A 23,200-nucleotide genomic window follows, 5' to 3' on the forward strand; every position below is an offset into this window, starting at 1 on the left:
CCAGTTTGCACAAATTAAAAGTGTTGGGACTGACGGGCAATAAAATTACAAGCATCGAAGAAGGGGCTTTTTCCAACTGTAGCAGTCTGGAGACTCTTGATTTAACAGGCAATGATATTGAATTTGTAAGTAATGTTAACTGGAAAGGTTTAGACAACTTAAGCAATTTAATTCTGCGGCACAATTTTATCAGTACCATTTCACCCAGCGACTTCCAACACTTGGAGCAATTGAAACTATTAGATTTATCAATGAATTATTTTGAACATTTGAATAGCTCGAGTTTTCATGTTTTAAAAAATTTACGCATTTTGAATCTAGCTAAAAATTTGATTGAGACTATTGAAAGTGGCACTTTTAATGGACTTGTGAATCTTGAGGAACTTCATTTAGAAAGCAATCACCTCACAAAAACTGAAACTGGATTTCTTAAAGAAACTTTACCTAAAGTCAAACAAGTCTATTTAGGAAAAAACAAATTCACTTGTGAGGGAGTAAGAAGCGAAATGAATTTAACTTACTCAATTTTATGTTAAACTGCTGTACACTGGTATGATGTAAATGTTATATTTCATGCAAAAATAGTTCTTTAGGGATTGTGATTGATTTCATACCTGTGTTTTAATATAGTTTGTTATTTTCACCAAAAGTATTATAAATAATTATTATTTAAAGCGAAAATGTGGTTAAAATTTTTCCAGTTAATATTAATGTAAATATTGCATAATTGAAATTTAATAAATAGTGCATTTATTTACAATCATAATAATTATACATGTGTCAACGTTGTAGCTAAATAAATAAACTCTGTAATCGATATGATCATGTGTAAGTATTTTTATTAAGCCAATTATACACTGAGGTTTTTATTTTACTGTACACCTAACACTATTAATCCTATGTTCAATTTCAAAAAATAGTATATAAATGCTTTACTAGAGTTCTTAAATCTCTTACATAATACACATAACACATAACAGTTTTAAAAAATTCATGTCAGTGCATTACAAACAATTCCACAGAAATGCCAATGTTCAGTAAAATAAAATCTTCGCTGTGTTTTCGTTTCAAACTACACACTAAACATTATTATTTTTTCTACCAGCCAATGAAAAAGGCGATAAATCCTTTAGAGATCTGTAGTTGGGCTTGATTTCGTTTGTGTGTTAGGAATGTGTCCGAAAATAATGGGTTTGTTTATAATGAAGCCGTTGTTAAAAGCTCGCAAGCTGGCGCTTGCAATAACACGTAGGGTATTGCTCCATCAGCAGCTAATATTGCGCTCAGCTACTTGAATGGTTGGCCAGCGGATATCACGGCCGTTAAAACTTGAGGGCTTATCGCCCGACTTCTGCCCCCTATAATTCCACAGACTGCAAGGAATCTGTTTAGGGAAAACGAATCCGGCAACATCCTGCTTTAATTACTGCGTTAATTTATTTTCAGGATTTTACACAGCGGCGAAATTAAAATTTACATGACGATCTTGTTGGATTTAATACAAGGATTTTACATGCGAATGGACATGTTGCCGTTCCACCAAATAATGGGATAAAGAAGAGACGATAAAAAACGACGAGTACATATACAGAGACAGTTCGTGCGCGGCATTCATCCACCTTCTTTACATATTATAATAATCTGTTTCCAAAATAAGATCACTTCTTTTTTAACCTAATCTTGGATTCCGCTCATATACCTTCTCAATATTCAGCGATCTCCAAAATTCTCACGTAGAATCGTTTAATCTGTTCCTCATCTTCTTTGCCGTTTACGTTTCTTTCTTTAACGCACTTATTGACGCTCCGTAACACCCACGACACTTAAGCGATACCGCCACTTTATCCCAATCCAACCGCAATATCCATACGCCATAAAAATTCGCCTTTTTGAACAAACCCACTGCGTTTGGTTTATTTCTAAACTGGCTCGATACCATTAGATTTTCGAGGAAGATGTAGGTAGCTAGTTTAGCGGGTTTGGAATCAGGCAGCTATCGAGATCGTTAGTTGGCAATCGGATTGGAGAGACGAATCGGAGCGTAAGTTTTCTTGTAAAGGCTTCCTCCACGTTGAGCGTCAGGTGGCCTCGCTATCGCTTCTCCCACAGTCCATCATGTCTGCAAGAATATTTGTTACGATCGGCTCGATCCGCTATATACCAACATTTCGCCAATTTTTCAAACTTCTTTTCGAACGTGAAATATTAATAAGAACTTTTTGCGGCCCTCGTACCGAATAAACCGAAGCGAAAATTTACGAGACGCAAAGACAAAGAACATATTGGCGGAAAAAATATTAAGCCGGGGCACAAAGCCTGACCTAGGAGACCCGATACCGGCTCATAATTGGAGAAGGATAGTTTATATTCCAGACCACACAATTTATTGAAATAAAAACAGAAAACCGTCCTCTCGGTAGATGTTTTATTCAGCATTGCATAGATAATAGGATGCAGAATGCCCGACTGCAAATACTGGAGACATCTAGACGGTATCTTCACCTTCCTACATTTTAATTTGTCCTTACGTATTCCATTAAAGACGTAAAGAGATAGGGTTGGAATCGGGGATTTCCAGCTTTACCTACGACAAATCGCCGCCACTTATCTAATCCTGCAGTAATCAGGCCCTACAATTAGCAAAAAATGAAGCGACTAGAATACGAGTTAATCACGGAAAGACAAGTGTTGTTGACAAACTTGAAGAGGGAAATATGCAAATTTGAGCGTTTCCGTGAAATCTTATCCAGGATTACGCTCAACTAATTTTCCATCTTGTTTCGAGGAAAGTTATTAAAATCTAATTCATTTTAATCAGTTATGTGGGAATATTGTTTACCGGTTTCCAGCTCTCCTCATTTATTTATTCCAATTTAAACTTCTACTCGTATTTAGTTCATATCGCACAACAGTTGAAACGTTCAACGCTTTTTACTTTACTTTTGGACGGAATAGAAATGGATATTTAGTGTTGCTCCAGTTTATCAATCCATTTCACCTGTCACAATATTTTCAACTTTTTGCAATAAAAATCAATGTTCTTTATCGCCACCCCACCTGGAACAATTTATAAACCAAACCTTTCAGAGTAAACCCTGAAACGCTTTTGACAAAAGATGCACTAAACTAAAAATCACGAAATTTGTCCCATGTCAGGTCTTATCTAAGGGGAGACGCATCAACCGAGAGCTCATCTTTTCAAAGAAGAATTGTTTGGTGTGGCTTTATGTTCGAATACAAGCTTATTATTTTTAATTACCTCTATTTTGTACCAATAGTAATACAGCAGAGTAGAAATGCACATTAGCATTTTTGTTGTTTCAAAGAAAGGTCCATAAAACCCTCAAAATGTAAAGAGATAAAGTTTATTATACTCTATTAAGATGCTATCATCGTACAACGTTGCAGCATCGCGACATTGGAATAAAGCATCCGACGTTAGAATTTTGTTGAGCCTGAAACCCATTATAAAATATAACTAGCCTTGCCATAAAAATTTTAAATTCTTAAAACCCCAATAATTAAAAAAATAGAAATTGGTAGAAAGGTAAACATCAAGGAAATAAATTCAACACGTTTGTATTGTTCAAATTTATTTTGTAATTGCATTAATAAATATTTAATGTTTATTTGTGTAATTCGGACATGGGTCAACACTGATAACAAGAGAAATGAGATAATCTCTCTGTGCATAGTTATTTAATTCCGAATCGTATTTTAAAATGGTAATATTGCGGGTCTAATTCGCTTGTTAACAATTTTGTTTTAGAATATTTTCTTGCTGTTTGCGCCGCTCGTGTGCCTGTTTGGCTCCTCGTATCAAAGATGCATTTCAACAGTGGCAACAACCGAATGCGATGCTGCAAGTTTCTCCCGTGGACATCCCGTGAAGTTAGATTCTTATCGGAACTTTGTGCAGTTCAAGGGAAGTAATATTGAAGAGATTCCGTCGGGGACATTTCGGTTGTTACCCGAAGTCAGCAGTCTTTACCTCAGTTTTAACACAATTAAAAAGTTAGAGCCAGGCTCGTTCGACGGTTTACCAAAACTGAGTCAACTGGTCCTGAATCACAACAGTTTAGAAATCATTGTTAATGGAGTGTTCCGCGACTGCACCAATCTGCGAATGCTTGATTTAGGAGCGAATAAAATTAAAACCATCGAAAGGAGCGCTTTTAGCGAACTCATAAACTTGGAAGAAATCGTGCTGTCGTTCAATCAGTTAGAAAGTGTTCCTGAAAGCGTCGCAGTTTTAGTCAAAGTTAAAAAAATAGATTTGTCTAATAATAAAATCAAGTCTGTCGAGTCGAACGTTTTCACTAAGTTGAATTCTTTGGAAGTTTTAAGTTTGGAAAGTAATAAAATTCGGTACGTTCAAGACGATGCGTTTAAGGGTTTGAACAAGCTCCAGGAAATTAATCTCAAAGACAACTATCTGTCGAATTTAAATGCTGCCAATCTTATAAATAACTTGAAGTCGCTGAAAACAATAAAACTTAGTATCAATGATTTTGTCTGTAAGACATTGAAGGCCATTATCGACGAATTCGAGGCAAGAAATATCAAAGTGACACGAGGAGTTTCCAAAGCGGACGTCACTATAAATGGAATTGCTTGTAAACTGCAATAAATTTTTGCATCATTGATTTTATTTTACTTTCCGAATTTTCGATAATTCCGACAATTAATCGAGCGATTTGGAAATGAAATTGCAAGTCTTAAATCCGCATAAAACCACTCAAGCTTACAAAATTAATCAGCCCTCTTAACGGAAAAAAATATTCGCTCATTCAATGGCACGGCGAATTTAAAGGATTATGAGGCATATTGGGAGCAAATCCCTAATATTCCACTCAGCGAATTCCGCGACTGCTTCAACTTAATCTACTTAAATTTGGTATAGATATTTTAAGAATCAGTTTTGCCAGAAACATTTTAACCGATTCATTGTACAAAGTCTTTATTAAATAATTTGAAAAAAATGATAATTAAGTTTTTAATAAATTTCTGTAACATTAGAAGGTTACATGAACATAGGGTTGTCTGAAACAACCTGAAAAGAAGAAACTGCTTATGGTTTTCAACCTAGCTATACCTGATTCACTACCAGCTACTAGGTGCCGCTCACAGTCCAAGTTTTAAATCTTTACTAAGGACTTGTAAATTTATCACAAATGAAAAATAAAATAGAAAAATAAGACCTTACTTCAACATCAAGTAATTTAAAAATTATCGATTGACACAGGAATTTTAAACGATAATAAAAATTGTTGCTATGATACAAACTATACTTGTTAAACATTGACCGGCTCGCTTGCACAAAAGCAAGGAGGAAAACAGTGAAAACAATAAATAACAATTTTGAAAAATGTGACATAGAAAAGTTGTTGTATGTGCTAACTTTTTTGTCTACAATTTAATTAAATTTAGTCTCAAATGTATCAAATTTTACAACAAAATTTGTGAATCTCTGGAAGACGTAAAAGTACCTACTTGAAAATTTTGCTGACGTAAATACTATGAGCTTCATAAACTCTTTTAACAAAATTTAAATTAAACTATCCTTATGATAAAAATATCGAAAAAAATATTCAAATTGGCGTTTTCTCAAAAACTATTTCTTTTGTGTAAAATTAATTGCATTACATAAACATTTCCTACTTAAAAAATGTCCAGAAACAGTTGTTAAAAAATTCTGCAACATCTGCCAATTTGCAACCCAAGTCGCTGGAAACGTATTAGATTCTTTGAGATAAAATGATTTCTCTTGGCTAATTAATTAATAAGAGCTATTTACTTTTTCCAATCTTCCACCATCTTTCACTTTCAATCTGACAAATCATCGCGTGTATTTACACTTATTTAAATGGAGACCGTCAAGGATAGCTAATCAATTAAAAAACCTCCTGCAACAGTAATTCAAAGCTAGAGATTACACGGTGTACAGAAGCGATAAATCCGCCGTTTCCTGCGAAACAGATATAGATAATTTTCAATTCCATACAAAATATTCCCAACGAATGGTCAAACGATTTGCTGCAGGGCTCGCAATGATTGTTAAGAGATTTCAATAATTACACCACAATGACACGCAAATACATTTATCTAATTTTTCAATAATTTATTTGTTTGTCTGTGTGAGAAGTGTAATTTGTACAGTTGCTACTTGCCTTAAATTATTTTAATTGCTTTGCGGAACTCTGTATTTTCATTTGCAAGATTGTTACTGCCATGCGGGTCTCTTTACTTCTTTTTGCAATCTGCAGTCATAAATTACACACCTTCGAAATATGAGATATTTAAAAAACTACTTCCTACACACCTCTGATCAAGATAAACGCTTTTGATAATATATAGTCCAAATATGAATGATGCGGGCAGATGCTACAACGATCCAAAATAGATAAAACATTCAAATTTGGTCTAAGACAACAGGAAACAGTTTAATAGATTGTCTTGCAGCCAGTTTTATCGCGCCGTGACACCCCGAAATTTAATTAAATGATAATCCGGAACAAAGCCGACATTTAGAATCAAAACAAACCCTTTCATCCCTTAACAAGAAAAATATACGGTCAGGTGTTAGGGGCTACCGTTTATGTAAATTAACGGACCGAGTTTAATATAGACGTTTTGCCATTTTATGATTGGAATTTTTAAGCAGGGTTAAAAGCCATAAAACCGATCATTGGGATAAAATAATTGGTTTAATAAAGTATGTCATTTACGATTCTTCTTTGTAACGCACCAGAGCACAGGTGAACTTTTTTTAGTGAACGCATATGTATATAACGCATCACCTGCTTATTAGAACCCTGACATTATACCCCACGCATTTTATTCAGTTTTTTCTACCGATGACTAAATTTGTACAATTTGTCGCTTTAATAACGAAATATCAACCCCTTCGCTATCATCTCAATCAGAGTTATTTTTACCTGAAACAACCCCTCGAAATTATCTCATTTTTCTAAAAAAACACAATTTCACATTAATTAAATTCAAGAAGGTTAATTAAATAAAAACGGTGTGTGGTCCTAATTCTCTCGAGTAAATAATTAATCAAGGGTTGAGTCGTTGCGTTTAGTTAAAAGAAAAGAAAAACAATTAGATAACATGTGCCTCTAATACTTACACTTACTTAGGACACGTGGCTCATTTAAATTTTTAAATTAGAATTACCGGTGGTGGAGGTTTTTTTGTCGATGTTGATTTAAGGGGCATCAGATTTTTGTGTGCAGCAGGTGGAGAATAGTTTGATTTTTAAGAAGCAAGATATGAAGCTAAGGATCGGGCGATATCTTCCGATTTATTGCTTACTTACGGCAATACACTACTCGATAACGACAGCTATTACACAATGCAAATCATGAGCCAGCTTCCGAAGCCGGGATCACAACAACACAATATTTATGGACGTTCAGGCGCTAAGTAATTAGATGCTGCATAAATATACACGCACTTTAGAAATTTACTACCAACAAGGAGGGTGGAAGCAGGCAAATAATCACTTGGCAGTTCTATAATTCCGAAGCCAGAACCAAAAAGTGTTAATAACAACAAATAAAAGAGATACAATCAAATTTAAACAAAAAAAAATTTTTGGACAGTTGTAAAACAATGAATAATGCTTCTATTCAATAATAGTATAAATAACTTAGTTTTATTTGGGTTTTTAATTTTAATTACAACTTTAAAAAAATATGTGGAACCAAACAATGTTGCAAAGGGGATAGGTAGTGGCTTTTTTTATTCAGGAATTTGAAAACGATTAAACAATTTTTGCCTATGCAGTTAACTAAAAAAATTTAGACATAAATTAAATATTTTCGTTTAATTTTTTTATAGTTTAAGAAATAAGTCATCTAAAGATTCAACGCTAAAGTTTGAAGTTATGATTTACCTTTACGTTCATCTCTTTTTCTCAAAAGGTATTTTTTTATAGGATGTGCTCTTACGTTTACAATTTGGCGCCTTTACGTACTTTTACCTTTTGCCGCATTATTTCTTACTTCTGTCAGTTTTATGCTTCGCTTTACGTTTTTACGTCTATGTGTTTTCTCAATATCTTATTTTCGTTGTTTCTCTTACCTTTTCTACACTTTTTTTCATAGAAAAATTGTTACTCCTGATCCGGGTTCGAACCCCCGACCTCCCCCGCCGAAAGTGGCGCTTATGCCACTGGGCCACCGGGCCCCAGGTGCTCACCGTCTTTTGCATATATTTTAACATAAACTTTTTAAATAAATCAACATTACAAACTATATAATTGCACTAATTTACCTAAAACTTAAAAACATTCACTTCTAAAGTCGGCAAATTAGCTCGAGAAATCATTTTTTTTATTTTGTTTCAATTTAATTCTCTAATTTTTCACCAGATTTCATCAAAAGATACCGGGCGTATAAGTTGATTCTACAATTTTAAAATTGTTTTTACCTTTTTTGTGACTTTCGGCACGTTTTTGACCGAAAATAGAATAATTTCTCCAAAAATCACCAAATTTGTGTATTTTCTAGTCAAAAATAGTGCGTAAATCCTACGGGATTCGCAGTGTCTATGATTTTTATTAAAAATGTTTTTCTAGACTTTTCTAAACAAACTCAGTTAACTAAAAATTTTTAGAGATAAATTAAATGTTTTTGTTTAATTTTTTTTATAATTTAAGAAGTAAATCATCTAAAGATTCACCGATAAAGTTTGAAGTTATGTTTCAAATTTACGTTTATCTCCTTTTTTTTTCAAAACAAAAGGTATTTTTCCTTTTTTAGGATGTGCTCTTACGTTTACAATTTGGCGCCTTTACGTACTTTTTCCTTGTGCTGCATTATTTTCTTATGTGTTCTTTCAGTCTTTTATTTTTGTTTAAGTTTTGTTTCCTTACCTTTTCTATACTTTTTTTCATAGAAAAATTGTTATCCCTGATCCGGGTTCGAACCCCCGACTTCTCCCGTCGAAAGTGGCGCTTATACCACTAGGCCACCAGGCCCCAGGTACTTACCGTCTTTTGCAGATATTTTAACACAAACTTTTTAAATAAATCAACATTACAAACTATGTAATTGTAATAATTCACCTAAAACGGAAATACTTTCAGTTCAAAAGTCAGCGAATTAGCACGAGAAAATATTTTCTTCCACTTTTTTTCAATTTAATTCTCTAATTTTTCACCAGATTCTATCAAAAAATACCGGGGGTATAAGTCAACTAAAGTTTGAAGTTATGTTTCACCTCTTTTTCTCTCAAAACAAAAAGTACGTTTACAATTTGTCGCGTTTACGTATTTTTACATATTTGCCGCATTATTTTCTTATTTCTCTCAGTTTTATGCTCCGCTTTACTTTTATACGTCTATGTGTTCTCTCAATCTCTTATTTTTGTTTACGTGTTGTTTCCTTACCTTCTCTATACTTTTTTTCATAGAAAAATTGTTACACCTGATCCGGGTTCGATCCCCCGACCTCCCCCGTCGAAAGTGGCGCTTATACCACTAGGCCAAACTTTTTAAATAAATCAACATTATAAACTATATAACTACAATAATTTACCTAATTTACTGGATTTGCAGAGGTCATGATTTTTATTAACAATGTTTTTCGGGACTTTACTAAACAAACTCGTTAACTAAAAATTTTTAGAGATAAATTAAACATTTTTGTCTAATTTTAGAAGTAAGTCATATAAGGATTCGACGCTAAAGTTTGAAGTTATGTTTCACCTTGACGTTCATCTCTTTTTGTCTCAAAACAAAACGTATTTTTCCTTTATTAGTGTGCTCTAACGTTTACAATTTAGCTCCTTTACGTAGTTTTTTCTTTTGCCGCATTATTTTTTTATTTTTGTCACTTTTATGCTCCGCTTTATATTTATACGTCTGTGTGTTCTTTCAATCTCTTATTTTTGTTTGCGTGTTGTTTCACTTACCTTTTCTACACTTTTTTTCATAGAAAAATTGTCACCCTGATCCGAGTTCGAACACCCGATCTCCCCGGCCGAAAGTGGCGCTTATACCACTAGGCCACCAAGGCCCCAAGTACTGACCGTCTTTTGCCGATATTACATTACATTTCATAGATAAAAGCTCTGTGCGATTCTGAATAATTTTCCGGTGTGATTCCGGTTGGAACAGTAGTGGTCGTAAAGTGTCGGTTAGCAGACAGTTGGGCACGGTGGATATGAGTTAGCACAGTCGTCCAATGCATCGCAAATTCCTAGATTATGGTCTTTCGTGATTTGGTTAAGTTATGTGCGGATTATTAAGTTATTCAGGAGTCGAAATTTATTGGAGTCGGTCCATAAATACGCGTTAGACGTACGCTTGCAGAAATAACTTACGAAGGCCGAGTCCGGTCGTATTCCAGAAGCTTGACTACAATACCAATTTATCGTAGATTATGGGCAGCTTTAAAACAAACTAATACAATTAATTGGCCTTTAATGGACAGCCGTCCTTTAATAATTTGAAGCGCGTTAGCTGCACCACCAAAAAAATGATGATACAAGTGATCTCGTGGAGCAGCTGTCGGTTTAATGCATTCTAAATTTCTTAGTTTGAGGAGTGATACGTATTTTTTTATTTCATTATTTCAAAGTAAAGCGGTGTAAAGGTGCAGTAATATCAAGATAATAAGTGGATAGTTTTTATAATTACCCTACTTAACCAACCCTCATCTGCTGGCTAGATTCCAGACGAGAAATAAAAAACCCGTACTACCAATTTGAATATTTAATAAAGAGTGAAATATAACGGGTCCATTTATTAAAGTAAAGATTGTAGTCAGTTCCGAATGTTCCGATCCATCATAACTGATTAACTCTAGGCGGAAAATAAGGGGGCATTACTTGGCAAAAATCGGGTTATTTGGGCCACTGACACAATAGCTCTCGAATCAAAGTGGGCGTTCTTTCGGCGTGTTAAGTGACCGCTACCCCAATGTTTAACAGGTAGCCCTCGGTGAACATCATCCCCTATTTCGGGGTCGATCGAGCGAAAACAGATGGCCGTCGATAAATCAAAGCGAAGATGTATGCGCGCTTAATATTCAAGTCTATCACTCTATTATGAGATTCGGTTTTGATTTATCCCCTAATCATTATGAGATTTCCATGTGAGGGATTCGGAGACCGACGGATGACAAATAAGGAACATTACAGACTTGCATGCTTTGGCATCTGCCACCTACGGCTGGTAATCTGACAACATTCCTGATAAGTTCGACGGATCCCTCAACCTTCTTCATTATTCATATTTCTACAGTGTTTGATTATGACCATTTACAACTTGTTATTACTCATTTACACGACGCCTGTCAACTTTTCTATTAATTGATTTATGAAGAGATTGGGAAAAAATTCTGACGGATAAATGGGATTGATTGTCACCCGACAGGTTTTCCTCGAACTTGATTATACCAACGTGTAAACATGCGGCGAGGAGAGTATTATAAACGCGCAGATACACTTCAAGAAGAATCTCGGATATCGAGAATTGTGCTATTAGTGAAGCAAACATTTCATCGATTTCATCAAGAACTTTATTAGAAGGATAAATTAGCCGTTCTTGGATCTACCGCGAAACGCGCATCTCAATTCCAAATCGAGCCAAGAATCCATTAACAGTAAAAAATCAAATAAATTCACCAATTATATTTTCCCACCTTGTTAGGCTTTGCAAAAAACCACACTCTCAAGGATAAAAAGGAACTATCAATAACAAGGTTTGGTTGGTGTTTTTTAGCAAATTACCATACTCCTTTGTGCTTGATACTGCCGAGTAATTGCTAATTTCACAAGACGTCTCGATTAGGGTGCGTGTTTCCGAACTCATCTTTTATTCTTTATTGTCGAGTTTATAAATTTTGTGAAATCAACTCCCAAACCCCGTCCAAGACACGAAAATAAATTTGACAATTCCTGACGTGTCCTGGCGCTTGTATTACGTGTACCGTCCAGTAATCAATAACAGGATTACTTATTTAGAACCCAAATGCGACGAATGTTTTAGGTGTAAAACCTAATCTCGTTGTTTGATTTAGTTAATTATTTAATTAAACAACGTGAGACGTTGTTCAGGTAAAAGCCCCCGAATGAAGAATCGCTGGAAACACCCTTATTACCACCAGCGTCTAAATCGATAAACTGGCAGAATGGTATTCGATTAAGGCGAGTTCGTTTTTTGTAAAATCGCATTCGTCTTCACGTTAGAGCGTTAAGCAGCTGTAAAATAAACGCGTTTCTGGTCCCACCCTCTGACTCGGCGAATATGAAGCTGCCCACCGATGATTGACTAACGATAATCATACTTTAACTCGGTGTAAGTGACGAAGCGAACTATTAAATACTTCAGCATTCTATTAGATGGCTACTGATTCGACGGGAAGGGTCTCAGGAAGACCCGCTGTGCCAATCAAACCGCCTAATTAAACCACGAAAAAATCCCGAAAAAAATTAACTAAGTAGCCGAGCTTTTGTGCAATTATTTAATTAAAAATGCCACTTCTTGCGAGCGCTTTTTCTTGTTAATTACCACTCGGGCTATTTACATAACGTATATATTGCCATGCTATAAATCTACCTTGCTAATAGAGATACAAAATTTTTATTGCACTTTACGAGCCTTAACTACCTTTACTTGCCTCTAGTTAAACAATGCGGATGATTTATAGTGATCTGTTTTATATTTTCAATAATCACGCAATAAAGGGCACAAACGTTGTGCTAACGAATTGATTTTTAAGATTCATTTGAAGGCACATTGCAGGATTTCAAATATTTTAAGAATTAGCTGTATAGCACCCGAAGGACTTTGTACTCGCGATAACAAAAAGCTAAACATTTGTAACTTTCCTTAGTGGTACTTAAGCGAATACTTTCATGGCATCGTCACGTGGCGAGAACTATGGTTTTAAGTCAAATAAAGCAAACTGGCTTCAGAATGGAGGCTTTATTTAGTTTGTTCAATGTGTAAATTCAGTCACACATTTGTTGATGGCTTTTACGACCGAGGAGTCGACGCAAAGACACGTTTTTTCAAAAAAATATACAATACCAAGCTTCCTACTACACAAAAATCGAAAAATGAAGCTTTATGAACATCATAAAGTAATTTAATTACGAATATTCAGTTAACAGTGCCGTTTTCTACATAATTCAACCATAAATTTGATTTAATTAGCCCGTAATTCTTATTTAAGTATTCGTAACTATAAAATTGTTCTCTCAAAGATTCAGGTAAAATACGACGATTTTATTAAAACATTACTCACGTTTTAGTGCGTTTTAAGTTAGGTGTTGAGTAAGCCAAATGAAGTCAACCTTTTCGGTTTAAATCTTGGAAGTACGTTTGTATTTTTTTATTAAAAAACAGTGGGTTAGTCATCGTCTTTTACCCTAAAGTGTTATGATAATTTATTCCAATGCCTTAATAATAATTACAAGTTATAAAATGTTTTTACTCAGCACCTGTTAATTTACATTTGTTTTTTTTTGTTCGTTAATTAAATACGACTAACGAAACCCTCAACATTTTGTTTTTGACAAATTCATTACCTTAAAATACCTAGACAATAATAAATTAATAATATCAAACGTTTTTCGTAATTTTCATCTCCGAGATGGAGGTAAAGGGCGCTAACTCATTTCAGTCTCCAGTTAGGTCAGATTAGGTCAGGTCACAAAAACTCGTTAAAGTTCTATGAAAAAGCCAAAGCATAATAAAAATGAAGAATAATAAAGTGTGTTGTTTTTTTCTCGCTTTTTGTAAATTCGGAGAGAAAAATGGCTTTAACAAAGCCACATCCCCGCAGCCATAAAATGAAGCATGCCGCCTTGGCGTTTATTTTCTTGTTAATATCACGAGATAAATCTTGGCAATTTGTAAAAACAAACAAAACCCTCGGCGTCCGCGTCTGTTTTAACGTTTCGAATCAATCACTTATGAAATGGGTGCATTAACTTTTGTCTAATTGCCGGTGGCTAGTGAAGTCATAATCTTCGTTCTGAACTTTAACGATCGTTTTAACTGCTTCAACTTAGTTAGCGACCATTCACAGCGTAAAATGTCTATATGAAGATCATTAAGTTGAAATTGCTGGGATGGACTGTTTTGTTTCGTGGTGCTTACACCACGGCAAAGAATAACTTGTTAACTTTATGGCGGATAATTGGGTTTGAGCACAATGTGGAAGCGATTTGTAACGTGTCCGCGGTTTATTGATATTAGACAATGGCTAACATTAGCGTTTTAGCAAGGCATTAAAATTAATAGCGTTAATCTGAGATTCTGGGACGGTAAATGGGTGCGCGTCCGGCCATCAAAGGCAGAACGATCGGTTATGTGATTACAAGTGTTGGTCGAGGCAAAGCTCACGGTTATAATAAGAGGAGCTCTTTACAGCTTCCTTAATTGCAGGTTAGAGGGATATGATTGCACAGCGACTTCGATGAGTAGTCATAAATAAGGAGCACAATGAGCATTGTAAAATACAAGACGGGTAGACACTTTGACAGTGTATATCCTTTGCTGCACTAGATATAGTTGTCTCAACGGCCGTAATGATACCCCTCTTGAGATTTAGTGTCTCGTCTTGGCGTTTTTTCACGGCGAAATTCCCACTAGGGGATAAACAAAGCGGTAAATTATCGCCGATCTGTCTTTTAATATAGTCATCTAGTTAGTGTGCGAATTATTTTTGATAAATGGCGCCACTTGAATACCGTTGAAATTTTAAGCTCCAGTGGGATAACGTATGGCTTTAAAGGATTAACGTCAACCCGAGTGAGTTATTAAAGGCGCAAAATCTTTATGTGGAAGTTCATGTTAAATCGCTCCAACACAATAAACTATGTTTAACTTTTATACCGGTTTTTTATAACTGGGACGAGTAGGTGCTGATAATATATGAGACATAATAAGAAGAAGCCCTCGCGGTGCGCCTTTATTATTATTGACATACATACGAGAAGCCTAATTTTTTTATTCGGACAGACCGGACGACAATAAATTTCAAACACACAAACACTTAAACCTTACAGCGATATATCTATCCAAACTTGCTTTAATAATATAAATAATTGCTACCAAGGGATGCCGATTTTCGAATATGAACTTTTAAGAAATCGCATACGGACGATCAAATGATTTACGACCATAATAAGACCTTCTGGAGACATATTTTTACAAGAACGCAGCGATAACACAGTTCAAAACAACCTCACGAGACTTCATGCTCAAAAGCGAAACATTAAAACTTAACAACAATTTGAAATTTCAATAAAAATTGCATTAGGAGAAAGCGCTAGAATTAATTTTTTAGTCTGTTAAATTTTTTGTAAATGAAACTTTTTTTTGTTTCTGTGGTCTGCGCTTGTAGCATGCAATTAACAACAATACGGACTGTTTATAAAAGACTGTAGCATCTCAGGTGCTTCTGGAATTTGAATTTGTCGGATTTAATTATTTTATTTCTAATAATAATAATAATAATAAATAATAAAAACACTTTATTTGTAAAAACAAACAGGCGGAGTTCAAATAAACAACAAGTTGCTGTTCTCTGCTCTTACACTCAAACCTTACATGAGAAGAAAAATACATCAAGTGAATAAAGAAAGAATAAAAAAGAAAATAAATTAAATAAAATAAAACAAATTTCTGAAAAGTACTAATTTTTATCTACACTAACAACTAATAAAATCAAATTTTTCGTGTACTTAATAGAAACTGCTAACATTATTTAAACCAAAATAATTAAGAAAAGTGGGACTTTTCTTGTTAGCAATAAGAAAATTATTTGTTTACTTGGTTGTGATGTTTTATCACTAAGGAAACAAATGCTTGACATGAATAACTTTGCTAATAAGAACAAGACATTTTCTATTTTTAAAATCATAATTTTCGTGAAGTGAAGTACACGAAAAAAGTTCGTGTTCAGCGCGTAAGAAAAGTGAGTTTTCTAGCTCCTGAAAACATGATTCACTCGCTACGATCGTGAATAAATCTGTTTTCAATCACTAGAAAACCATCACTTTTCTTTGGTTGTTAAATAATCTACTATTTTCATGTACCAACATTGTTCGTTTCTTCTGGAAAGAAGCAGCAAACTTTTAATACCTACTACGATCATACATTCATTTATAGACAGATTGTACTTAATCCAATACGGTCATATTTAAAAAAAATTAAAAAATTGCGTTGTCTTCTGAAGTTGGGTAAAACATTTTGTGGTATGTGTATGAAATAAATGTGACCTAGGTTGTTGTGAACTTGGTGGTTCTGTATTTGAACACATTCGTTAAGTATCTAGTACCTACCTTTTCAAGCAAATATTTGCTTTCTGTACCACCTTCTACATCAAGACTTACAACTGTATATTAACCAATTTTCAAAAATTAAAAACTATATTTTTTAAATGTAGGCCAATACTGCCAGTTATAGTTTTCAAAATTTTGTTTAGCAAACTTCTTCAAAGATAAAATGAAAAATGAGTTCCATTTCAGCTTGTAAGAGCGAGTGAAAATATTTTGGAAATTGAGAAACTGCGAAATCTCTGCGTAAATAATTAATGAAGCCGCGATTTCTTTATCCATGTCCAGAGGTGATTAATCTTAATTTCGCCGTAATTTATGACATTTTCCAGACAGATAATGAAAGGGAATGAGTAGCACCTTGCACACATGTAATCAGATACATTTGGGTCGAAATGTGTTCGCTATGACATTTTAAACATTTAATTAAGGAAGCCGCAAAATATTCGTATTTTTTGTTATTAATAATTTGCACATCTGTTTAATTAAAGCAGCACTTAATACACCCAGACGCTGCTTTTGCTATAAAAGGCAAAATTATGCGAAGTAAGATTTGTGAATGGCATTGCGTAAGAATCGAAAAATCTTTATCTTTGTACTTTATTGACTAATTTCCGGAACGACCATCTGCACAATGTCCCAGTAAGTCAATACTCGGTCCAGAAAAAATCTGTTCCGTCCAAATTAACAAACTGAATAAAGTCAAATGATATTTTTCGTCCCTTGTTAACGTATCTGGTTACTAGAAATCAAATGTTAACATTCTTGGGTGATGAAGCACAAAACATTTCTTAATAGTTTATGAAGCTCGCAGCTTCTTTATTGTGTGTTGGGGGTCCCGTCCATAGAACGCGCCTACAAAGCTGCTATTTGTACGAAACTGATCACCGTCTAAACAAAAGACCGGGTTTTTGCCGCGAGATGAGATAAACGAGACAATGTAATTTTCTGCTTTGATAGACAAGAGCGTTTTTCGATATTTTGTCTCGAAGCTTGTTAGTTAGCACAGGTTACAAGTTATAATCCTTCGATTAAATCGAGCACCAATTACGTTTTTTCCGTGTGAAACAACAAATCGCCGAAGCTCAATAACGATAGACTTTTTTCCTCGATTCGTAAGTCGTGCTTTACAAGACTTGGGCTAAAAAATTGAGGGACCTGCTGCAAGGAAGTGGTCGCTTTAATATTATGCAATCTTAATTCAATTATAATGACGCATAATGAGTCTGTGATGCAGAACGCCGTTTACACGCATAATCTCACAATAACTCCTTGTGGTAACGTCTTGCAAATCTTTTTAACTTTCACTTTTATGTTTTACGATACGCTGCTCTGATACAAATAATTTGTTTATTATGTACATGATAATTTCCACCTGTCCGTATACTTAAACCAAAACCGATGACATCTGCTCGATTAAAATGTTATGACACTGAAAAAGAAACAACGTGCCGAATTATCATAACTGCAAAAGATTTTTAGGTCAGTGAGATAAAATTTTCCAAAATTAATTTTTAAAAATCTGAACAGGAAAAATCATTGGTAGCACTTGTGATTAATAAAACAATAATGGCTTTTAAAAGAAAATATTTTATTGGGTAATATGGTTTCACATAAATTATAGGTTCCTGCTACCTTCTGCAGGAAATAATCTTTACTTAATTATTTTTTTAATTAAAACTGAGTAATAAAAAACTCCTCTTTGAAATACTCTTTACCGAGATTTTACAAAAAGAAATTACATTTCAATTTACATCACATCTGTCTCGGTAATTAATAAACTATTCGTAATTTGGTTCATTTAGGATAATTTATTAGTCATTTTGATTAAAAAAACAATTATTTTAAATTTAATTACTTTTAATCATGGTTTTGAATATTCGCTTCTAACATTTATAAGCCTATTAGCCTATTTTTCACATGTCTAAGATGAAAGTTTTGTATTGCTTGAAAAAATGAATTACGGCATTAATCGATTCAGTTTAGAATTTTTTACCCCACTTGGCAAATATAGATATCAACAGCAAATCGAATAAGGCAAAAGTTAAAAAAAATGTTCACCGTCTTGTCATGGGCAATTAGTAACTACACCTTTCGTACATATGTTAAATCTTATAAATAAAACATAAACATTGCTGAGGTAGTGCATTAATTAAAATCCCTCCAAAGGAAGTACCTGCTTTCTATAATGTATTTGTTCGTTTACGTTCAATTCTTTAATTAAAGCAATGTAACATTATGTCAGAGATATTTGAGTTTATGTGCACCATATGCAACAGTAGCCTCATTATTTCGGGCAGTTTGCAAGAATTAATTCAACTCTCGCAAGCAAACTTTTGTATTGAGTCATTAATTTGGGAGATTTATTGGCGCATTTTTCCAGCTGGCGGAATTTGGAAACTAAGTGAGAAGTGCTACCGGAGTTGAGACAAGGATGCAAGTCGATCGAAATTCCTCTGTATTGTTTAGAGCTTGTTCAGCTATCAGTCAGCCTCGTTAATAATAACTTGTAATATAACATGAACTTTTTGTTAATATCCTAGTCCGCCCTCATCAGTGTTAACAAAGAGCACCCAATAACCTTTTTATGGCAAGCATTGTGGCTCAGCGCTCCCCAAGTCTAGCAGCAGGAGCCCTGACGTCATCATTCATTATGTTCGGAACATTGATCATGATCGACACCGCTTTGTTTGTGGGAACCTCAGATTTATTAACTTGTTGAATAGGTGAAGAAGTTGCTCGATTTATCGCATTGGTCCGAAAAACGGCGCGAGAAGGCCAAGGAACTGACAATGGCATAATTACAAAAGAGTTGGCTCCTAACCATCTAATTTGACGCCTATGGTGTGAACGCTCACAAGCAATCACCTGCCTCGTTATAGTTTTGATTAATTTTCAATCAATTGTTACATGATTAATTGTCGTGCAAGCAACTACTGGTAAACCAGTTCGAGCAAAACGATCAAAAAAATTTGATGGAATTTTCGGTGGATGGCTTTCCAAGGGTCGCGTGAATGTTTACATGGGCAAATCGAAACTACATTATGGTTATAATTAAGTATAATTTGGTTCAGGAGCGACAGCCTGTACCCCCGCTGGGTTCGTAATCAACTAGAGGAATAATAGAACTGCTCTGACTTGCAATAAATTCGAACAACGCTCATGCCTCGCTTATTTCTCCGAACGATTCCACTTGACGATACTCCACCTTCTCTTGTAAATCGAGTAATTGGCACAATTTTTATCCCGATCATCGATACTTCAATTTTATCGACATTTTTTATTACAACCGACGTTAAGATCTTTAATTACGACTCGAGACTTTCGAGGCGGTACTCACCCTTTGCGGACTTAAACCATTATGTAAATAATTCCACACAACATTTGCGGCTCAAGACCATCTGGACCTGCTTTAAATGCTCGAGAATAAAGTTGTTCCCAGAGCGATAATTTAGTAATTGTAATTCGTTTTGTAAGTTACTAGACTTGTGTATTCTGCTAAATAAAAGCTCTTTATTCCTCTGCTTTTCACTTCTTATAACCTGCTGTTACACTTTTGTTGCATGTTTATATTAAATGCCTGTCTGAGGCATCACACAAAATAATGAACCCAAATAATGCAAGAAATGTACAAATAAACTGTTGTGTCGTGACCTCGTATTGATATCTCCCGAGTGGAAGCCATTAAAATTGAGTGATTTTTTTGTCTTGGAGTGTAATTTCTTTGGTTAATAAATCTTCATTATGAGAAATGCGCAGGTAGGGGCGTAGCACGTCGAGACTTAGCCCACACAGGAGTCGAACTAATTAATGCAGCAATCATACCTGTGTTAATGTGTAATTTGAAGATTAAAGTCGCGGTTGCTTTGAGAAGCAGCGTCAACTATTTAATAAACTGCTGCCTCTGAAGCGACAACTGAAATTTATTTCAAATCCCACGGATTTTATGATTTATGTCTATCTCGAAGGGCTGAAATCTAAAACTGTCATTAAAATAATTTAACGCGCGTTCGGTTATGCCTTTTTTCAGCGCACAAATAACCAATAACCAGAATGGAATTCAATTTAAACCAACCTTTTTTAACAGCGAGTGTAACATATCATCAGCGTGCGTGTGAAAAATGCCAGAGAAGCAAAATTAAGTCAAGTGTAACATAATTTTATTTTCCATCTAGCAGAAGTAAATTATCTTGACTACAAATCTACAGGGTGTCACAACGAGCATTTGGACCAGATCAATTTAACTTAAATGAAGACTTTTTTTTTATCTTTATGCATCCCTCTAGCACCCAGAGCCACCCATATCAAGAGTAACATATCATTTTAAGCTGCTTTAATTATCGGTAGAACAATATTTGTTACAATTTGGAACGATTTCTCTTTGAAAATTACAAAATTTTTTTAGTCTCACTAAAATTGATAAAACTTGGAATGAATTGAAGATTTTCAGGGATGCAAATTTTAGTTAAGGCACCTTGTATTTGTGTTATTTACTATGATAATATGAATATATGACATAATGTAAAAAATATATTTCAATTTTTATTAAAGGACACTGAAATATGAACATCTAGTTTTCTGATTGGGCCAAAGCAATGATAATCCACTACTTACGATTGTTAATAATTATATACGTCTATTACTCAAGTTTATAATTTTTATTTTTTTAGCAAAAAAAATAAATAAATACTGATTTTGTTTTATGTTTAGTCACTGATCAGTGATCACTAAAATATATATCACATTTGTCTATGTAGTTTTTTTAATATATTTACCAAAATTTTTGAAAATTTGGTGTCTGTCGTCGAATTTGGTATTTGATATTTCACTGATAAACAAATTGTTAAATATATATTTCATTTGGTTTTAAACATCATCAGGTGAATGTAAATTAAGCCCAAACAACTTTTTCTGTGTTCGTGTTCAAATTATTCTAACAAAACCTGGAAAGCTGAAGCGATGAACATTGTAAATGTTTCCATCAAGATTTAGAGCCTTATGAAGAGAGGTATTGATGTTTTTGTGATAAAAATATGTTAGTCATTTACTACCTACTAGTCTACATTAATATAAACCGACCCTGATAGTACAAAAGAACAAATAATCCGTGACATTTTTGAAGTTGCAAAGTGCAAAAATCGTCAAATGTGGACGATAAAATTAAAAATAAATGCACAGTATTTTATTTAAATGACAAGTATTTTTGTTCAGTAAAACTGATAAATGCACAATGAAAATAATAAATGCACAATAAAATAATTAATGCACAGTAACAGTATTTTACGTATCAAGTCCGGAAAGTGAGCTTTTACTGGACGAGTAAGCACTGGTAGCTTACGAGTAGCAGTAAAAGATTACTTTACGAACGTGATGCGTACAACATTTTTTTTGAAACTGTAATGAAGATTTATTCATCTGGAAGGAGCATCTAACCTCATTAAAAATGTTAAAACACGACTGCAGTTGCAATATTTTATTTTTTATGTAGCATTTCTGCATTTAATATTTATAAAAAATTAATCCCTAAACTTTCAACTTTATTGTCTCGTTCTTACTGGACTAGTCCGAAAAAAATTATTCTGCGGACTAGTCCGGTAAAATGGTACTTTTCGGCATAAATATTGTGAAAGTAAAATGTTCAATATGGTACGTTTGAAAAAAAATAAATGCACAGTAAAATAATAAATGCCCAGTAACATTAATAAATGCACAGTAAAAATAATAAATGCTCAGTAAAATAATAAATTCACGGAAAAAATAATAGATGCACAGTAACAATAATAAATGGTAGTAAATAGTACCATTTTAAAACTGGAAAGTCTAAATTCTACGAGTTCTACGAAATGTGGGAAATACGATTTTTTACTGGGCACTTTATTCTGAACAAATTTTAATAAAATACTGTGCGTGCTTTACTTGTTACTTAATTTTTTTACTGTGTAAAATATTATATTATACTGACCACTTCTAGATTTTTACTATTCAAAAATTAATCAAATACTAATCATTTATTATTTTATACTGATCAGAATCGGATTTATTACTGATCGCTCTATTACTACTCATCCTTTTTTTAGCATGAATATTAAAAAAACTTGACGTTCAATTTTTTTTGACTTCAGTATCAGACTTGGGATTAATTATTCTACCGACAGACATTGGTCATCTATTGGAAAAATACGTTGTAAACTAGTGTTATTACTCGAAATAATCTAAATAAATTTTAAAGTGAAAATATGATTTATTGAAAAGGACTATTAGCTTTGGTTAAATCTTATTTTTTATACTTTATAGGAGAATTTTCTTTATGTCAGTCAGGTCACAAAAATATTATTTCTGTATAAAAAACGATTTGGTATTAGGTATAACAAGGATTACTGACTTTAGGACCAAGGCAGGTAAATGAATAAACAGAAAATTACGAGGTATTTGAACTTTGAGACTTCAATAATCGTCCAGGTGAAACTGTACGAAAATTTTTACTGTTTGCGAAGTATTAATTAGTTTTGTTTAGCTGATGGTGCGAGGGCCCCCGTTGGCCGCCGATGGGTGTACCTAGGCTGAAGAGGAAAGACTAATTGTTTTCTATCTGTCAAGTGAACAATACGTTTCCACAACAAACTACGTCGTGATAAATTAATGACAAAACGCAACTATAAAAGGAAGTGAAATTATATTCTCTTAGCTGCGTCATCGTATAGTGTTATATTTTTAATCGAAACGAACCTTCTATCGGAGTCCGGGTGCCTCAAATCTCGCCCTCAAATCTTATTTAATCATATCGGCTACTGTTGTCGTTCATAGAAACCGTAGATTGATTTAGGTATTGGCATTTCAACTCATTAAGATCAATGATTAACTTACATGCATGTTGTTTATAACATTCGATACGGAT

The 23,200-nt window shown here is 34.0% G+C and overlaps 1 long non-coding RNA gene and 1 other non-coding gene across 2 annotated transcripts; one reads left to right on the forward strand and one right to left on the reverse strand.

Annotated features, from left to right (window-relative positions):
- Window positions 1-1,414: 1,414 nt before the first annotated feature.
- LOC107397850 (uncharacterized) lies at window positions 1,415-3,521 on the reverse strand. The gene is made up of 2 exons (XR_001574877.2): window positions 3,399-3,521; window positions 1,415-3,342 (listed from the first exon to the last, which is right to left on the reverse strand). It is a non-coding gene; the product is annotated as an uncharacterized LOC107397850 (long non-coding RNA).
- Window positions 3,522-3,630: 109 nt separating this feature from the next.
- Window positions 3,631-4,644, forward strand: LOC103312808 (uncharacterized). Its single transcript, XR_010335400.1, has 2 exons — window positions 3,631-3,725; window positions 3,770-4,644. It is a non-coding gene; the product is annotated as an uncharacterized LOC103312808 (transcript).
- The last annotated feature ends 18,556 nt before the right edge of the window (window positions 4,645-23,200 follow it).

Source organism: Tribolium castaneum, chromosome 9, assembly GCF_031307605.1.
Source record: "Tribolium castaneum strain GA2 chromosome 9, icTriCast1.1, whole genome shotgun sequence".
NCBI lineage: Eukaryota > Metazoa > Arthropoda > Insecta > Coleoptera > Tenebrionidae > Tribolium > Tribolium castaneum.